This window comes from Alexandromys fortis, unplaced genomic scaffold (genome assembly GCF_014885135.2).
Source record: "Alexandromys fortis isolate MF-2015 unplaced genomic scaffold, M_Fortis_MF-2015_v1.1 scaffold_0, whole genome shotgun sequence".
Taxonomy (NCBI): Eukaryota; Metazoa; Chordata; class Mammalia; order Rodentia; family Cricetidae; genus Alexandromys; species Alexandromys fortis.
The window spans coordinates 40,799,890-40,816,615 of NW_026067949.1; the positions used below are offsets into that span (position 1 = coordinate 40,799,890).

The following is a 16,726-nucleotide window of genomic DNA, read 5'->3' on the forward strand; positions in this document are numbered from 1 at the left end:
TAGAAGCGGGCACGGGAACTCCTAGAGCAGATTGCAAGTGGTTGTGAGTCACCTGAGACAGGTGTTGGAAACAGAGCTCAGGTGCTCAGCAAGAGCAATACACACCTTGACAACTTAGCCATCTCTCTAGCTCACAGATGAGAGAGAGATTCACTAATGACTGTCAAGCAGTAACTAACCTAGTTAAATAGAATCAAGATAAACTACCTAAAAATAGATCTGTTCAGCTTTCCAAAATTTCTTATTAAGTCAATCCAAAGTTAATTAGAAAGTTAGTGAGGTGTGTTCCTAGTATGAAATATGAAACTAAATTTGTATGAAAGAAATACCACTTGAACTTTTCTTTTTTTTTACATTTACTTTTTCATTTTATTTTTATGTGCATTGGTGTTTTGCCTATGTGTATATAAGGATGTCAGATCCTGGAACTGGAGTTACAGACAGCTGTGAGCTGCCATGTGAGCGCTGGGAATTGAACCCAGGTCCTTTAGAACAGTCAGTGCTCTTAACCACAGAGCCATCTCTCCAGCCCCTAACTTCTCTTCTTAAAGGGAATGGCATACTTGGTGAAGTCAAGACAGCTTGCATTCATTGTCCTGATGGAGCACATCAATGTTATTATAACTCGGATTTCAGCCTCCCTTCAAGTCTGGACAAACAAAGCTAAATTTCAAATAGAAACATAGCCTTTCTGAAAAAAACAATTCAGCAGCCACGTGACAAAGAAGGATGGGGTGGGATGGGGCCAGGTGTTGAAACAGAGTGGCAGGTAGTGGGGTTCTCTAGCCTTTGCATGACCTGATAGTGATTCTTACTTTAGTTTCCAATCACTGACCTTCAAGAAGATAGTGGAGGAATGAGTGATTCAGCAGACATTTTCTAGAGATGGTGCTCTTTGCCAGGGATCCTGGGAAGCCAGTATCTCTCTCTCTCTCTCTCTCTCTCTCTCTCTCTCTCTCTCTCTCTCTCTCTCTCTCTCTCTCTCTCTCTCTCTCTCTCTCTCTCTCTCTCTNTCTCTGTCTCTCTCTCTCTCTGTCTCTCTCTCTCTCTCTCTCTGTCTCTCTCTCTCTCTCTCTCTCTCTCTCTCTCTGAGATGAGATATGTACATGGAATCAGCCTAGGTCACAAAACTAATACAATGTTTTGAACAGGAACTAGGCCCACCGGTCCTTTGATGTACGGCTGCTTCTGTGCTCCTCCGTGATATGTGATATAATAGCAGGTGTCAGTGCTGGCCTGGCTGACCTCAGACATCCCAGCTCTTCATATGTAAACAGAAACTTTCAGCGAAAGTCATCTGATCATGTGGCTTCCCTCTTAATATTTTGTGTACATGGTAATTATTATGCAGGATAAACTCGCCATAACAAAATCTTTTTAAAGTTACAGTGACTTAAACCGGGCATGGTGGCACATGCCTTTGATCTCAGCACTGGGAGTGGGGACTGGGTGGGTGGGGGGAGGAGCAGAGGCAGGTGGTTCTCTGTGAGTTGGAGGTCAGCCAGGTCTACAAAGAGAGAGTTCCAGGATGGCCAAGGCTGTTACACAAAGAAACCCTGTCTTGAAAAACTAAAACTAAAAATAAATAAATAAAATAAAATGCCATGACTTAACTGGGAGAGACGTCTCATTGAATAGTTCAGATATGGATGGTTCTGGGGTGGTAGGAAGTTTCCTCCATATTTAACATATGGTTCTAAGCTCTGGGCCCAGGCTAGGTTTGCTTTGGTATCCCACCCAGAGCAAGGGAAAAAATGAGTAAATGAAAGGCCAGATTTTGAGGGTCTTATTTCGGTTTGTTTGCTTGTTTTTTGAGACAGAGTATCATTGTGTAGTTCATGCTAAATGCTAATTTCTTTAATGGTGTGGGAAGTCCTTTTGTCTATGTGTTGCTTTTATTGGTTAATGAATAAAGAAACTGTCTTGGGCCTGCACAGGGCACACTAAAGCTAGGCGGGGGAAACTAAATTGAATGCTGGGAGAAAGAAGGCAGAATCAGAGAGAAGCCATGGAGCCCCACTAGAGACAGACACTGGATGGAACCTTGCCAGTAAGCCACAGCCATATGGCAATACACAGATTAATGGAGATGGGCTAGTTTAGGATGTAAGAGCTAGCCAAGAGGAAGCTAGAGCTAATAGGCCAAGCAGTGATTTAATTAGTACAGTTTCTGTATGGTTATTTCGGGTCTGGGCAGCTGGAAACAAACAAGCGGCCTCATACTACACTTGAAGGAAAATATCTAATGGTGACAGCAATCATTTCTGCTCATATTCCATTGGCCAGAACTTAAGACAGATGGCCCCAGAAAGCTGTAAAAGTCTGGTTAGGTGGCACAGCAGAAATTACAGTGCTGTTATGAAAAGACTGGACTATCATTAGTCTGGGTGTCTGAAATTTAGATGTAACAAAAGTGATAATCAGAGCTAGGACAGAGGGAGGGGTAGGGAGAGCTTAGAGGTAGAGTATTTGAACTGCATACATAAGACCCTAGGCTTGATCTCCAGCACACGATAAAAGTTCATTCATGTTATCTTGCATATTAATTACATTTGCAGCCTACAGTTTCCCCGTCTTGATGACTCCTAGTATGGAAGGCGGTGTAGTTTATAGTAATGAGACAATGTGATAGAGATTCTTCACACGGCAATGGGACAGAAAGAATGGTGCTAGAATCGGGGGCCAGGCCTAATATTCTGGGGCTGGAGATGGTTCAGGGTTAAGAGCTTGTACTGCTCTTCCAGAGGACATAGGTTTGATTCTGAGCACCCATGTCAAGTGGCTTAAAATGATATGAACAACCCCCCCCCCCAGCTTATATACACGTAACTTAAAAGTTTTTTGTTGGTTGGTTTGTTTTTTCGTATTAAACAAAACTCAACCAGTGAGATGGAAACTGCTTGCAGACCAGCCTAAAAGCCTGAGGACCTGAGTTCAATTCCCAGAAATCATCCGGTGTAAGGAGAGTATGGTTATCCTCAAGTCCTGACCTGTATAGTCATGGAGTACATCCCTTCGCACAATAAAGAAACATAAAGATTTTTTTTAAAGAAAAACTACCATACTAAAATTTTTATGACAAAATACATACTCCAGAAAGATAATAGAATTCTATATAATGTGTTTATTTGCCTATCAGTATTTTGGGCTGTTACACAGAGAAGCCCTGTCTCAAAAAAAGATAAAACAATTAAAAGAACAAAAAAATCTTTAGATAACACACTCTCAAATCCTGTGGGAGGTACTGATAGTTGTTAACTCAATGGCTGCAGGGGCAAATGGCAGACCCAAAATTAAAGGAGGGGTACGTGTGTAGAAATCAAGATGGACCTCTAACTGTTTTTAAGAACAAAGCCCCCCAGTTTCCCTGCCCCCATGCTCTCTCTGGCAACCTCTGGGGACATGTGTCCTCTATCACAGTTACTGTCACGGGATTGGTTTGCTTGTTATTTACCTAAATCTTCCCTGGATCATCTGCATCCCTCTTGGGGCCAAGGACTGGTTCCTCCCTGGAGGACTGTGTGGTTCCTGTGGATAGGACTGAAAGCTGTCCTTGTTCCCTGTGATATCCTGGGGTCAACTGCCACTGTTTGGCCACAGCTGCTCAAAGAGAGCTTACATAGTCACGGAAGCACATGGCAGTGTGGGCTAAGACGGGAAAGAGACCCCAGGCTTCAGGGGAAAAAAATGAACTAATATATATATATATATATTTTTCTGCCCTGCATGTAATTTCTGCCAGTACTCTGGCAAGGCTCTCCACATTTAATTCTCACTACAACCCTGCAATTCAGATGATATTGTTCTGGTTTTATGATTAAAAAAAGTGTTATGCCCTCTGATAGACCACCTAGTAAGAAGCGATCTGAGGCCAGCTCTGTTCAGCTCATGTGGAATCAGTCTGTCCCAGGGCATTTTATTATTGAAGAAGTTGGCTTTTAAGTGAAAAAAAAAAAAGCACCATGTGACATTAACTCACATAAAATGCCTTTTAAATTTACCTTATTAGATGGGATATTGCCCCCCCCCCACCTCCAGGACTCACTACCTTCCTATAAGAGGTAGTAGAAAGTCAGAGCCAGCGGGTGGGGAGGTGTCTAAGCTACTTTTCTGTTCCTGTGGTGAAATACCGTGACGAAGGCAACCTACAGAAGAGAGGGTTTAGTCAGCAGCATCTCTCATCTCTAGCCCACTGGTGCACATGTCTCTCACCCCTCAATTATAACAAAACAAAAATATTCCTAGACATTGCCAATGTCTCCAGGAAGCAAAAAAAAAAAAAAATCACCTTTTGGAGAACTGCTTCTTTAAAGGAAAACTTCAGATGAAAATCCTACTTTGAGATGACAGATAGCTAAAAGTATTTGGGGAAAAACCTGAAGCTGGAAAGCTTGTTCTAAGTAAATGCTATCTGAAAACTAACTCTAAAAATAAGAATCTACTATTTTTATTTGAAGGTTATTAATACACTCAGTTTCTTATCTAAACTAAAAAGCATTCAAACTTATAAATACATGGAATTCATTTTAATATTCTTTCACCTCTCTTTTCTTCACTAATGATGTTTTAAGAAAAAAAATTTAGGGGCCCAGAGTGATGGTGCCGCATTAAGAGCATTCACTGCCCTTCCAGAGGTCCAGGTTCAGTTCCCAGCACCAACGTGGCAGCCACAACCATCTATAACTCCAGTTCCAGGGGATCCCACACCCTCTGCAGGCCTCTTTGGGCATTGCACACACATGGCTCACAGACATGCATTCAGGCAATAAATAAAGGCTAAAATAAGAATAAAATCTTCAAATAAAATAAAACAATTTTTAAGTTATTGGTTTTGTTTTATGTGTATTGACATTTTGTCTGCGTGTGTGCCTGAAGACATTCGAGGTTAGTAATGAATGCTTGGCCCCAGTTTATTCAGCCTTGTCTCTGAAGGTCCTGAGCTGCTGTGGATAGATGAAATGGGGTAAGATGCTGGAAATAACAGCAAATGTGAAGTTATAAAGCATCTTTGCTCGGAAGGCCCTCTTTTAAAGAGTAACAAATCTATTTGGAGAGATCATTCATAAAGCATCACTGTATCAATGCTCAAAGAACAATGAGGAAAAAAATGCAACAGAGAAGTGCTAAAACTAATGCCTTACTGGAATGAAAATCATCTCGCACAGATCTGGTGAATTGTTTTAGCTAGCCTCAGGGATGCTCGGGAGAACTTAATGGCAGAGTTCAGAGTTCAGCCGCGTTCTGCCTTCACATCCTTTGGGGTTCTTCTGCCCTGCTGCCAACTGCAAGGTTGTTTTGGCATTTGTCATTCAAAATGCCAGGATGATGAAGATGAAAGATACAATTAATAACTCCTAATTTGAGGGGGGCACATCAAAGACCAGTTTGAATCTGCTGTCCATCTTGTTGATAATTCCTCTCTGATCTGAACTATCCACTCATTTTGAACAAAACATTCCTGTTATTAGCAAACAAAACAAAGATCAATTTAATGTAATCCCTTACCCAACAAAGATAGCATAGGTTAGGATTTTCTTTTCTTCTCCTTTTTTTTTAAGAGTGGGCGGTCGTGGCACACAGCTAATCCCAGGACTTGGGGGCAGAGGCAGACAGATCTCTGTGAGTTCGAGGTCAGCCTGGTCTACAGAGTGAGTTCCAGGACAGCTAGGGAAACCCTGTCTGGAAAACAAACAAACAAAAAGAAAGAAAAAGAAGAAAATGTTGGTAAGGAGGCAAGAGAAAGGAACTCTTACACACTGCTGGTGGGAAAGAAAACTGATATAGCCACTATGGAAATCAGTGTGAATGTTTATCAAAAAACTAAAACAGTCAAGCGTGGACTCAGCTCTCCAGGCAGATTCTTTACTGTAGTTATAACGTATCTATACCTGATAGACAGCCCTCAATTGCTCAGAGATCTGGGGAATAATGGCATTTAAATATTTAATTATTAAAAAACTTTTATAACAAAAAGAGACAGGTTGGCTCCTAGCAGCAGCACTCTACTTCCTCCAAAGAAGACAAATGGACACAAAACAACATCCATCTGAAGTTTGTTTCAACTGCCAAGCACTGATCACTGGGAAAAACTGCCTTTCACCTAACTGAAGATCTCCAGACATAGACAGAATCACTGGAATTGACAGCCTAGCTGTTCAGACTTGTCTTCCTACAAATTTCTTAGCCCACAGGATCTTCTAGAGCCTGGCAGGCCCTACGCTAAACAGCAAAAGGCAAATACGACCTTCAGCAACCATGGAGGACCCTGAGGAGTAGCACTAGGTGCCAACCAAGTAAGTTCTCTGTCATTTTTTAATGAATAACTCAGTAATATTTTATCCTTCTCAAAGATATTCCAAGTCTCTTAAGCTGTTAGGTCCCCCTTCTCATATAAAATTTAATAAATACTGTAAAGCAGACAGATATGAAGTTCCCCTCAGTGGCCTTTGTGTGTGGTATTGGGGACAGAAAAGGACTTCACTCTGTGTTTTCACCCACGGCGCCTGCTGTTCTAGAGCCCAGGTCTTCTGAAAATCTGCTCTCCCCATCGGAATTATGCCCAATGAATCAGCACCGCTGTTTCCCCCTGGCCAACGTTCAAGAAGACTCAAGTGTCATGCGGTGGAGCATCCAGGGTAATGAATAATGAGAACTGGCAGGCGCTTCTCCCACTCCACTTCAATTGCCTATTGAGAGCATTTGGCTCGCTTGACATAGCAGTGTTTCAGTACCAACCCGATACCCTTTGCCATTTGTGCTTCTGTCCTAGGCAAAACAAACACATAATCCAGGCATTCCTCCCCGACAATATAAAGCAAATGTGAATTAAACAGAATGCTTGCCATCCCAGTACTTAGGAGATGGAGCCTGCACAGAGTTAGGAGTTCAAGGTCACCCTCAGTTACAGGAGATGTTCCAGACCAGCCTAGACTAACTACATGACACAATGTCTCAAACAAGAACAGAAGCAAACACATAGACAAAGAAAATGCTATTTTATTTCTTAAAAAGTGATAGGAGAATATCTTTTAATATAATGTATCATCACAGTTTCTGTGTTGTTGTTTGAGGTAGCCCAGGCTGGCCCAAAATATCCTATGAAGTACGGATTGGTCTCAAACTTCTACTTCAGGATTACAAGCGTGTGCCACCACATCAAGATTGCAGGCAGCATTTAAAAAGACAAACAAAACCCTGTAGCTCCTCGCTGTTCATTCAGCCAAGCTCAGGGCATTAGCCAGGGTATAAAATTGGTAATGCTTTTTTTTTTCCAGGCAGATCCAAATAACTTCTGATGATCTCTGCCCTTTACTTAATATCCGCTAGCACAGCTTTTAATCCCAACACTCGGTTGGCAGACACAGGTGGATCTCTGTGAGTTCAAGACCAGTCTGGTCTACAGAGCGAGTTTCAGGATTGGCTTCATAGTTACTGAAAAACCATGTCTCGAAGAAGAAGAAGAAGAAGAAGAAGAAGAAGAAGAAGAAGAGGAGGAGGAGGAGGAGGAGGNGGAGGAGGAGGAGGAGGAGGAGGAGGAGGCGGAGGCGGAGGCGGAGGCGGAGAGGAAGAGGAAGAAGAAGAAGAAGAAGAAGAAGAAGAAGAAGAAGAAGAAGAAGAAGAAGAAGAAGAAGAAGAAGAAGAAGAAGAAGAAGAAGAAGAAGAAGAAGAAGAAGGAAAGAAAGATCCACTAGCATAGTTTTCTAAATTGTTTTCTGGCAGACTCGTGGAATACTTTTCTTTCTTCTTTCTATAAAGAAAATACTGCAAAGACAAAAGCTAAGGAACTGCATAATCTCACCACAGGTAACAGTGAGTGGTTTACTTTGCAGATGGAAGAAGGGAGCCTTGGGCTAAGGAAAACAGGAAGTCTCCAGGAGCCTGGGAATGTGAGACAAAGGCACCTCTCCGAGTGCCCCAGACGGAACACAGCCCTGAGAAAGCCTGGATTTTAGCACAGTCTGTCCCATTTCTGCACTGGACCTCCAGAATTTTGAGACAATAAATTTAAGTTGTTTTAGGATTCAAGTGTACGGTATTTTTTATATCACCAATAAACTGATGTCATACTTTATGAAACCTAAGCTATATGGCAGAACACCATATACTTATGCTTATTTTAAAATACATTTAAAGAGCTGGAGATATGGATCAGTGCTTAAAAACACTGGCTGCTCTTCCAGAGAACCTGACTTTAATTCCCAGCTCACACTGCCTGTAACTCCAGGTCCAGGGGATCTGACATTCTCTCTGGCTTCCTTGGTCACCGAAAGCATCTGGCTTACAGAGACACACGTAAGTAAAAATAATAAAAATAGACCTTTAATTTTATTCCAGTATTAGCACCCCTCCTTCTCGGTTGGCATATAACATACAAAACAAAGGGTTCATCCTGATGTTTTCATGTCGTTGTCTGTTGCTCATATTCCCCCTCCCCCATAGCGCTTGTGCTCCCTCCCTCATCCTCTAGGTCCCCTTTCTCCCTCCAAATAGTTCTATTTTTTTTTAAAGTACTGGTAGTATTCAATTATTGTATTTGGCCTCTTATTTTTGAGGAAGAGTATTTTGGGAAATCTGACACTGGTACGCAAATTTTAGAATGCTGATCGGGGAAAGTGTTTCCTCCATGCAGCGATTATAGGGCACGTGTGAGGGTCTAGCCTCGATTGCCAGTATGACAAGGGCAACCAATTCACAGTGCTTTATAATAACCTGAAGTCTCATCTTTAAATATAAAAGCTGGTTATACGGAGAAAGCTCACGAGGCTTCAACCCGAGAGGAAGAACTACAGGCAGCTAAGGCATGCTGATAGTGGGAGAAACAGTGTTCTCCGGGGAAGAACACACCAGTTGGTAGTCCGATACCTAATGGTGAACCCCAAAAACATACGTGTGCAACTAATATTACATGGACTGAGCAGGTTGTATTAATACACTTAGGAATTTATATTATGTATATGTAACAACAATGAAAGAAAAAGAGGCCATGAAGTTGGGATATGAGATGGGTGGTAGGGAAGAAAGAAAAGAGGGAATGATATAATTATGTTATAATCTCAAATATAAGTTGTCTTTAATCCCAGCACTCGGGAGGCAGAGGCAGGTGGATCTCTGTGAGTTCGAGACCAGCCTGGTCTACAGAGCTAGTTCCAGGACAGGCTCCAAAGGCACAGAGAAACCCTGTCTCGAAAAAACAAACAAACAAACAAACAAAATATATATATATATATATATATATGTATATATATATATGTTGTATAGCAAAACTCCTGGTTATATTAGTGTGGGAGCCCATAGACACGGCTCTGCTCCATCTGGACTTAGGGTTAGAGAGTTCAAGCAGACAAACCAAAGGTCAAACAACAGGCCTAAGGTGAAGTTGCTGTATGTCTTACGTAGATAACAGGATGGTCGGGCCTGAGGTGTAATAAATGGAAGCTTTGCTCCTCAGTGTTTTGAATTCTTGTTTGCTCCTTGTATCAGGATAAAAATAAATAAATAAAGTCTTTTTTCCCCTCCCCTTGGACTTGGGGTGAAAAATCAACCCGAGGCTGCCGCAGTGTTCACGGACAGTCCTCCCGGATCTGTCCTATGTCCGTTTCTTCGGCATCTCTGTTATCTCCACCTGCAGTTTCTCAATCCACATGCCTCCCCCTAAGCGAGAATGAACAAGCAGGTGGGACCCTGCAGCAGACGTCATTGCCAAGACACAGGCTACAACATATAAGGAGACTACATACCAAAGGACATGGTCTTGTTGATAGAACAAAGTGCGTCAGTCCTCGGCGACTGAGCATGGGATACAGTAAATGAGGGTAGTCAAGCTCTCCCACGGTCTCCAGACAGCGCCGGAGCATCTTTGCGTCAGTCATCCGTGTGCTGTTCGGATGAGGGAGCATGCTTGCAGCGGGCATTTCTCTACAACAGAAATGGAGGCAACACTGAACTTTCTAACGTTCTGCACATAGTCATGGATAAACATTAAGAAGAAAGTAAGGCACGGTAAGGAAATACACATTAATGAGGAAGGACAATGGCCAGCAAGTGCTCCAGAGTTCGGAGTTCTGAAGCTGTGAGTTCCACTTCTCTAGTGGAGTAGATCTGTATTAGTTATCTTCAGCTTTCAGGTATCCATCACCCGGTCACCTGGGAAGACGGGCCTCAACCGAGGAGCTGCCTGGATCAGACTGGCATGTGACCACATCCGTGCCGTGAGGCATTTTCTTAACTGCTAATTGCTGTAGGAAGGCTCAGCCCAGTTTGGGCTTTGCCCTTTCAGCCACTTAACATGTCAGAGCAGTTTAACCATAGACATTCCACGGAAGGCCAGCTTGTGGAACTAGCTAGGACCTTTGTGTGTTTTGTGTTTGTTGTTTATTTTGTTTTGTTTCTGTTTTTGCTACAGGTGGGTAAAACCAAGTGTTGAAAAGATTGTGACAATAAACCATTGCCCCTCTCAGGGGATTCCAATGTTTTCTCGTTACTTGGATGGTTTTTCTGGTCAACTACTTGGGTTGACTCATCTAAGAGGAGACATTTGAGTGGGCATGGAGACATCTATTTAACAGAGTATGATAGAGAATGAAGGAGAAAATGGGAAAAAAATTCCTGTATAGGAGTTATTACTGAGTCCGCAGACGGTGATCTTGACATCTGGCTTTTGCATGTACTTGCATCACCCCCAACACAGACACAAATAAAAAGGTGAGGCTAGAGAGATGGCTCAGTTGTTAAGAGCACTTGCTACTCTTGCTGAAGACCCAGGTATAGTCCTGCACATGTCAACTGGTTTATAAACACCTGGAACTCCAGGTCCAGGGAACCCTACATGTTCTTCTGCCCTCTGTGGGCATATTGTACACACATACTCAGGCAATACACATATGACTGAATTCAAAATAATAAATAATTTTTAAAAAGAACAAAGCAAAAGGAAAGAGAAAATTAAAAAAATATGATTGCTTTTCATATTAAAGTAACCCCTTGTCCCCAGATTGGGACCTCTCTCCCATGTGTACAGTCCTGTGGTGAGGGATCCTTCTGTGTGGTGATGACCTCTTACAGGGAAGTTTCTGAAGCTAGAGATGTATTTTGAGATGTGATGTTGTCTGTCTCTTTCTTGACCTCACTGTTAGATGGTTACTGGGTTATAGCAGATATCTCTTAAATGTTAATGACAGGGTCTACTGGAGATTCTCCAGGAAGGGCCAACTGAGGTCTCAGAATCCATCACTACAAGGGTCTCTTTTTTGTTGCTTTTTTTAAAAAAAAATATTTATTATGTATATAATGTTCCTCCTGAATTTACATCCCCATGCCAGATGAAGGTACAAGATCTCATTACAGATGATTGTGAGACACCATGTGGTTGCTAGGAATCGAACTCATGACCTCTGGGAGAGCAACCAGTGCTCTTAATCTCTGAGCCTCCTCTCTAGCCCCCTCCCTTTTGTTTTTGTAAGATAAAGTTTTACTGTATGACCTAGGGCTTAAACTTTTAATTCTCCTGCCTTAGCCTCTGGAATGCTGGAATCACAGGTGTGCGCCACCATGTCTAGGTAAGGTTTTATTTTAGCATTAAATGGTTAGTGGGGAAACAGAATTATTTGAAAGCAAATAGGATTTCAAAATGGATTGTTTTGATTTTTTTTCAGGGGGGGCTGGTGGGTATTTGAAACCACAGAGTCCGAAGCACAGAAATAGTCTGGAGGATTTGCATTAATTTCCCTGCGGCAAGAGAAACTTTGACTCTATGGGTCGGATTCCTATGGGGGCAGGACAGGGTAATTGTGTTATTTAAGGTGGAATAGCACGTCTCCAGCTCTAAGAGGATTGTGGCCTGCTCAGGTTGCTATGGTTGTCACTATGACAACTAAAGAAAACATGACAGAGATGCCAAAAAGCAGGTGTAGCAATGGCCATTGGTGAGGGAGAAAAAAAATGGCCAAACAGGGAGTGCCTGGGGTTCTTGGATTCCATCAGTCTCACAGACAGGGATTCAAAACTGTGTAGGAAGATGAGTTCCCTCCTTTCCTTTCCTCCTCCTCTCTTCTCTATTTTCCTCTTTTCCACTCCCCTCCTCTTCTTCCCCCTCCTGTCTTTTCTTTGGCCTGGAACCCACTATAGAGCCTACTCAGCAATTCTGTCTTTGCCTCCAGAGGATTTGTCCACTTCATTATTTAAATTTATACAACCCCTTAAATTCTCATAACTGGCCCCTTACATTCTGCTGGGCTGCTTTTTGTTCTGAGGTGGAGAGCCAAACAGGAGGAAACAGAATAACCTAGGGCACCCCTGCCAACCCCCACCCCCAAGGCAGCAGCTCTTAGAACAAGTGCCGTTTTATTAAGCCAGCTAACTATAAACGTGTGGGAGAACGTAACAGCTGCTGGTTCCTAGAGTATTTTTAAGTGGTACCCAGTCGGGATGCTCTTTATGTCTATATATGGTCCTTCAGGCTACAGGACCTCCAGGAGACGATGGGCTAAAAACATAGCCTCCTTGAAACGACGCCTTTATCTGCTGACCTCCCTCCGACAGCACGCCAGCAGCCTGCTCTCTGGGAAATTTCAACAAGGTTAAAAGTTAAGCCTCCCTCTGGCCAACTCAAGCTGTGACTCCTCCTCCATCCCCCACACCGTTTCCAGGCTTTTCTGAAGTTCAAGGAGAGGCTTGTTTAGTCTTCCTATATTTCCAAGCTGCTTAGCTACCATGCCTTGTGGACAGCATGCACTCCAGGCAAACGAACTTTGTAAGAGTAGACTGGATTGAAGGAACCAGCGGACCTAGCCGACCGAGTCCCCTGCGCCCACGCGTTATAAGAAGCAAACCGAATCACAGCTGGTAGAGTTAATTTTAGACTTCAGACCTCGGCAATGGCCTTCCCCTTGTGATAAGTAACTTTGGATAACTTCAAGGGGATTCTCCTTTTCCTCATCTGCATGCAGCATAGTAACGAAGTAACTGCTGTGTCTTGTAGGGAAGACCACTGTGGGCAACAATAAACTTTATGATCAAGAAATAAAGCTCTACATGTACCGAAAAAGTACAAGGTCCGTTTCATCTTACTTTGGAAATATTTGTGCGTGTGGTGGTGGGCAGACTGCATGTGTGCCACAGTGCATGTGCCACAGAGTGAGTGTGGAAGTCAGAAAACAACCTTCAGGAGGTAGTTCTCTCTCTCAACCACTGGGTTCTGGAGATCAAACTGAGGTCAGCAGGCGACTTCACCCACTCAGCCACCCAGTTTCTCTCCCGGGTGTTGGCGTTGGTCTAGGGCTTGGGTTTACTACTGAGCTACAATTCCAGCCCACAAGAGAGCCCCCCTCTAGCTTTTGTCCTACGGGCTGAGATCCTCAAACTTATACTATAGGCAGCGTTTCCTAAAAGTCCCGCGAAGCTGACTCTTGGGGATGGAGTGGAGTAGAATCAATGTTCCTGTAGTGCGTCAAAACACCTTGGGACGAACAAGAACTTCACTTCCTATGAAGTTATGCTGTTTATAAATGCAATGGTAATTTGAATGTGAGACATAAATATGCAGTATCCACTCTTTTAGGGGATGCTATAGGTTAGACCCAGGGCCGCCATGTGCCAGGCAAGCCCTCTGTTAGCCCCACCCTTCTATACTATTTGTTTCTGGATACACAGGATCTAATACTCTGATCACCAAAACGAGAGACATCCTTTGTTTGTTTGAGAAAGGGTCTCACAATGGCTGGCCTGGTACACATAGAGATCCACCTGCTTCTGCCTCCCAAGTGCTGGCAAGAGATAGCCTTGTAATATGTATTCACACAGAACACACATCTTCCCTCATAATTTTTCTTTTCTTTTTTTTTTCAGAACAAAATTACTTAATTTTCATTAATTCATAGACTACAATACAGTTGGTTCAAGGAGGCTAAACGCTTGCCCAGAGCCCAACGCTGGGTGAACATCTATACGGTTAGAACTCTCTTTCATGGCCATTCTGAAGCAATGAAGTAATTTGAAATAAGAGGTTTGTTTACTTAGGGTCCACACTTGCTCTATCAAGTATGTAGGGCCAATTCCCATCTCTTCCATTTGAATTTTTTTTTTTTTTTGATTTTTCAAGGCAAAGTTTTCTGGTATAGCCTTGGCCATCCTGGAACTCACTCTGTAGACAGGGTTGGCCTCGAACTTATAGATATTTGCCTGCCTCCTGAGTGCTGGAATTAAAGGCCTGTGCTTACACCATGTGCAATCCTGTACTGCCAAAGAACCTTGTTGAAGTTCTCGCCCAGCTTGACGTCACTCTGGTTCTGGATGCTCTCCAGAGAGCAAGGCCCATCAGACTGCTGGCCTAGCAGCTGGGTTCCCTGAGGCTCCTGGTGAGTGATGTCAGGATTTGCAGGTGCAGCATTACCACCTCCACCGAAGCCCCAGTGGTGGCATGACCCAGGGTGTGTCCCACAGTAGAGACTACAGCCACACAGGCTGCAGTGGTTGCCATCTGGGCCATCAGGCCTGGTTGCCAGGGTGTAGCACCAGGTAAGCCAACTACAGATGGTGCAGTTGCTGCTGGAGGCTGAGCTGCGTGTGCTAGTCTGGGAGCCCCTATCTGCAGGGCCTGGTTGGCTGGAAGGGCCACTTGGGAAGAGTGGCTTCAGCTTCCACACCGCATCCTGGGGGCTCGTACACTTAGGGTACAGAGATTCAAAGTGCCAACATCTAATTTCTAATTATTACTCATTTACTAATTTTTAGTTATATGATTCATAAGACAGGGGCTATTTCTTCTACACATTCCTTTAGTTGTACAGTTGAAAGACTGTATCTTTAAATAGATGCAGAAAGCTGGCTAATGTGGGGCAAATAATGATTCCTTTAGTTCAAGGAACATTATTTTCACTTCTGGCAACTTTATGAAAAGATGTTTTACTTATTCATTGACAATTCATACCTGTATATAATGTATCGTGATCATATCTACCCCCAGCTCCCTCCTAATCCCTCTGGACACTCTCCCTAACATCTCCTTCCCATTTTCCTGTCTTCTTCTTCATTTTGAACCCACTGCATACAACTAGTGCTGCAGTCTGGAATGCTCACTGACTGATCTCGGCTTGATCTCCTGCAGGCCATCATAGCTGCGGTGCGTGTGAATGTGGTGGCCGTGTTAACTCCAAAGACTACTTCTTAACACTCCCTCCTGCCCTCCAGCTCTTACGTTCTTCCCACTCCTTCTTCCATGCTTCCTGAGGTGTGTGTGTGTGTGTGTGTGTGTGTGTGTGTGTGTGTGGTGAGTAGATGTAGATGTCCCAGTTGGGGCTCAACACTTACCTGTCACCTTTCCCCAGCACTTTAACCGGTTATGAGTCATTAACTGCTTCCTACTGCGGAATGAAGCTTCTCTAGGCAAAGCTGAGCAAAGCAGCCTTCTCCAGTCTATGGGGACAAACACAATTCAGCCTCACCAGGCCGATTATCAAGCATTTTGTCACCAGTTTCTCCTTCAGTGCCTTTCCTCTCTTTTGTTGAAGGGATCGGGTCTGGCACAGTTTCCCTATAGTCTGAACTTTGCTGATTGCACGTGGTAAAATTTTAATTTTTCTCCCTACTTCCTTTTCTCACCTGTATTTTCTGTGAGCTGGTAGATTAGATCTAGAGGATTGATGAGATCCCATTTCTATTTTGGAAAGAGGATTAAAGAAGAAACACAGATGTTTACAGGTAATGCCCTGCTTGGTCTATTTTTACATGGCACATAACTTCCTATTTGGAGCTCCTTCTGAGAGTTTGAAAGCCATTCACTTGCCGAAGATTCCTACATTCATGTTTTTGGTTTAGATTTCTCCCAGGCATCATGGGAGGTCAAAATTTGACCTGGGTGCTTAACAGACATCTCAAAGTAGACATATCCAAACTGGAGCTGGACTCACACTCAATATCCTCTTGCCTCTTCACCCTTCTTTCCTAAGCACACAGCCATGACTGGTTGCCAGGACCACAGTTAAAGAATTGTTGAGACTGCTGGGTGGTGGTGGAACATGCCTTTAATCCCAGCACTTGGGAGGCAGAGGCAGGCGGATCTCTGTGAGTTCGAGGCCAGCCTAGTCTGCAGAGTGAGTTTCAGGACTAGCTCCATAGCTATACAGAGAAATCCTGTTTCTAAAAAACAAAACAAACAAACCAGTAAACAGAAATAGGTGACGCTAAGGCTCTGATGTGTTGCCTCAACTATTCTTTCTCAAATACTAACATGTTGAGGTAAATGTCATTTTACATCACCAACCTATTGTTTTCATTATAGTAAATCCGTTTGCTGCCTTTTTTCTTTCATTTTTTAAGACCCTGTCTTTGGTTGGCTTGGAATTCAATATGTAGACCAGATCTGCCTGCTTCTGCCTCCCTGCTTTGGGACCAAGTGCATGTACCACCACATCTTGGCCTCTTCTTGTCTTTCGAGGCTGTCTTTTCAAATTATTATCTGCTGTTCCTGAGAAAACACAAGGTTCAGTTTTCTTGCATTTAGTTTTTCTTTTCTTGTTAAAACCACTCAACACAGCAAACTACTGGTATATTAATGAAATAGAATAAATTTAATATTTGCATCACCTTCAGGTGTCTTGCCTTTTGGAATGGTAAGCTCAAGTTCGGTTAATATCTGCACATCGTTTCATTTAGAGTCCTTGAGAACTTGTAGAGCTGATGGTGTGCTAAAAAGGGGGCAGGGGAGGGTGAACTTTATTTTCCCACCTAAGTA

General features: G+C 43.2%; 1 pseudogene; it reads right to left on the bottom strand.

Annotated features, from left to right (window-relative positions):
* Nucleotides 1-9,861: 9,861 nt before the first annotated feature.
* On the bottom strand, nt 9,862-14,644 carry LOC126506396 (coiled-coil-helix-coiled-coil-helix domain-containing protein 2-like; annotated as a pseudogene).
* Between the last annotated feature and the right edge of the window lie 2,082 nt (nt 14,645-16,726).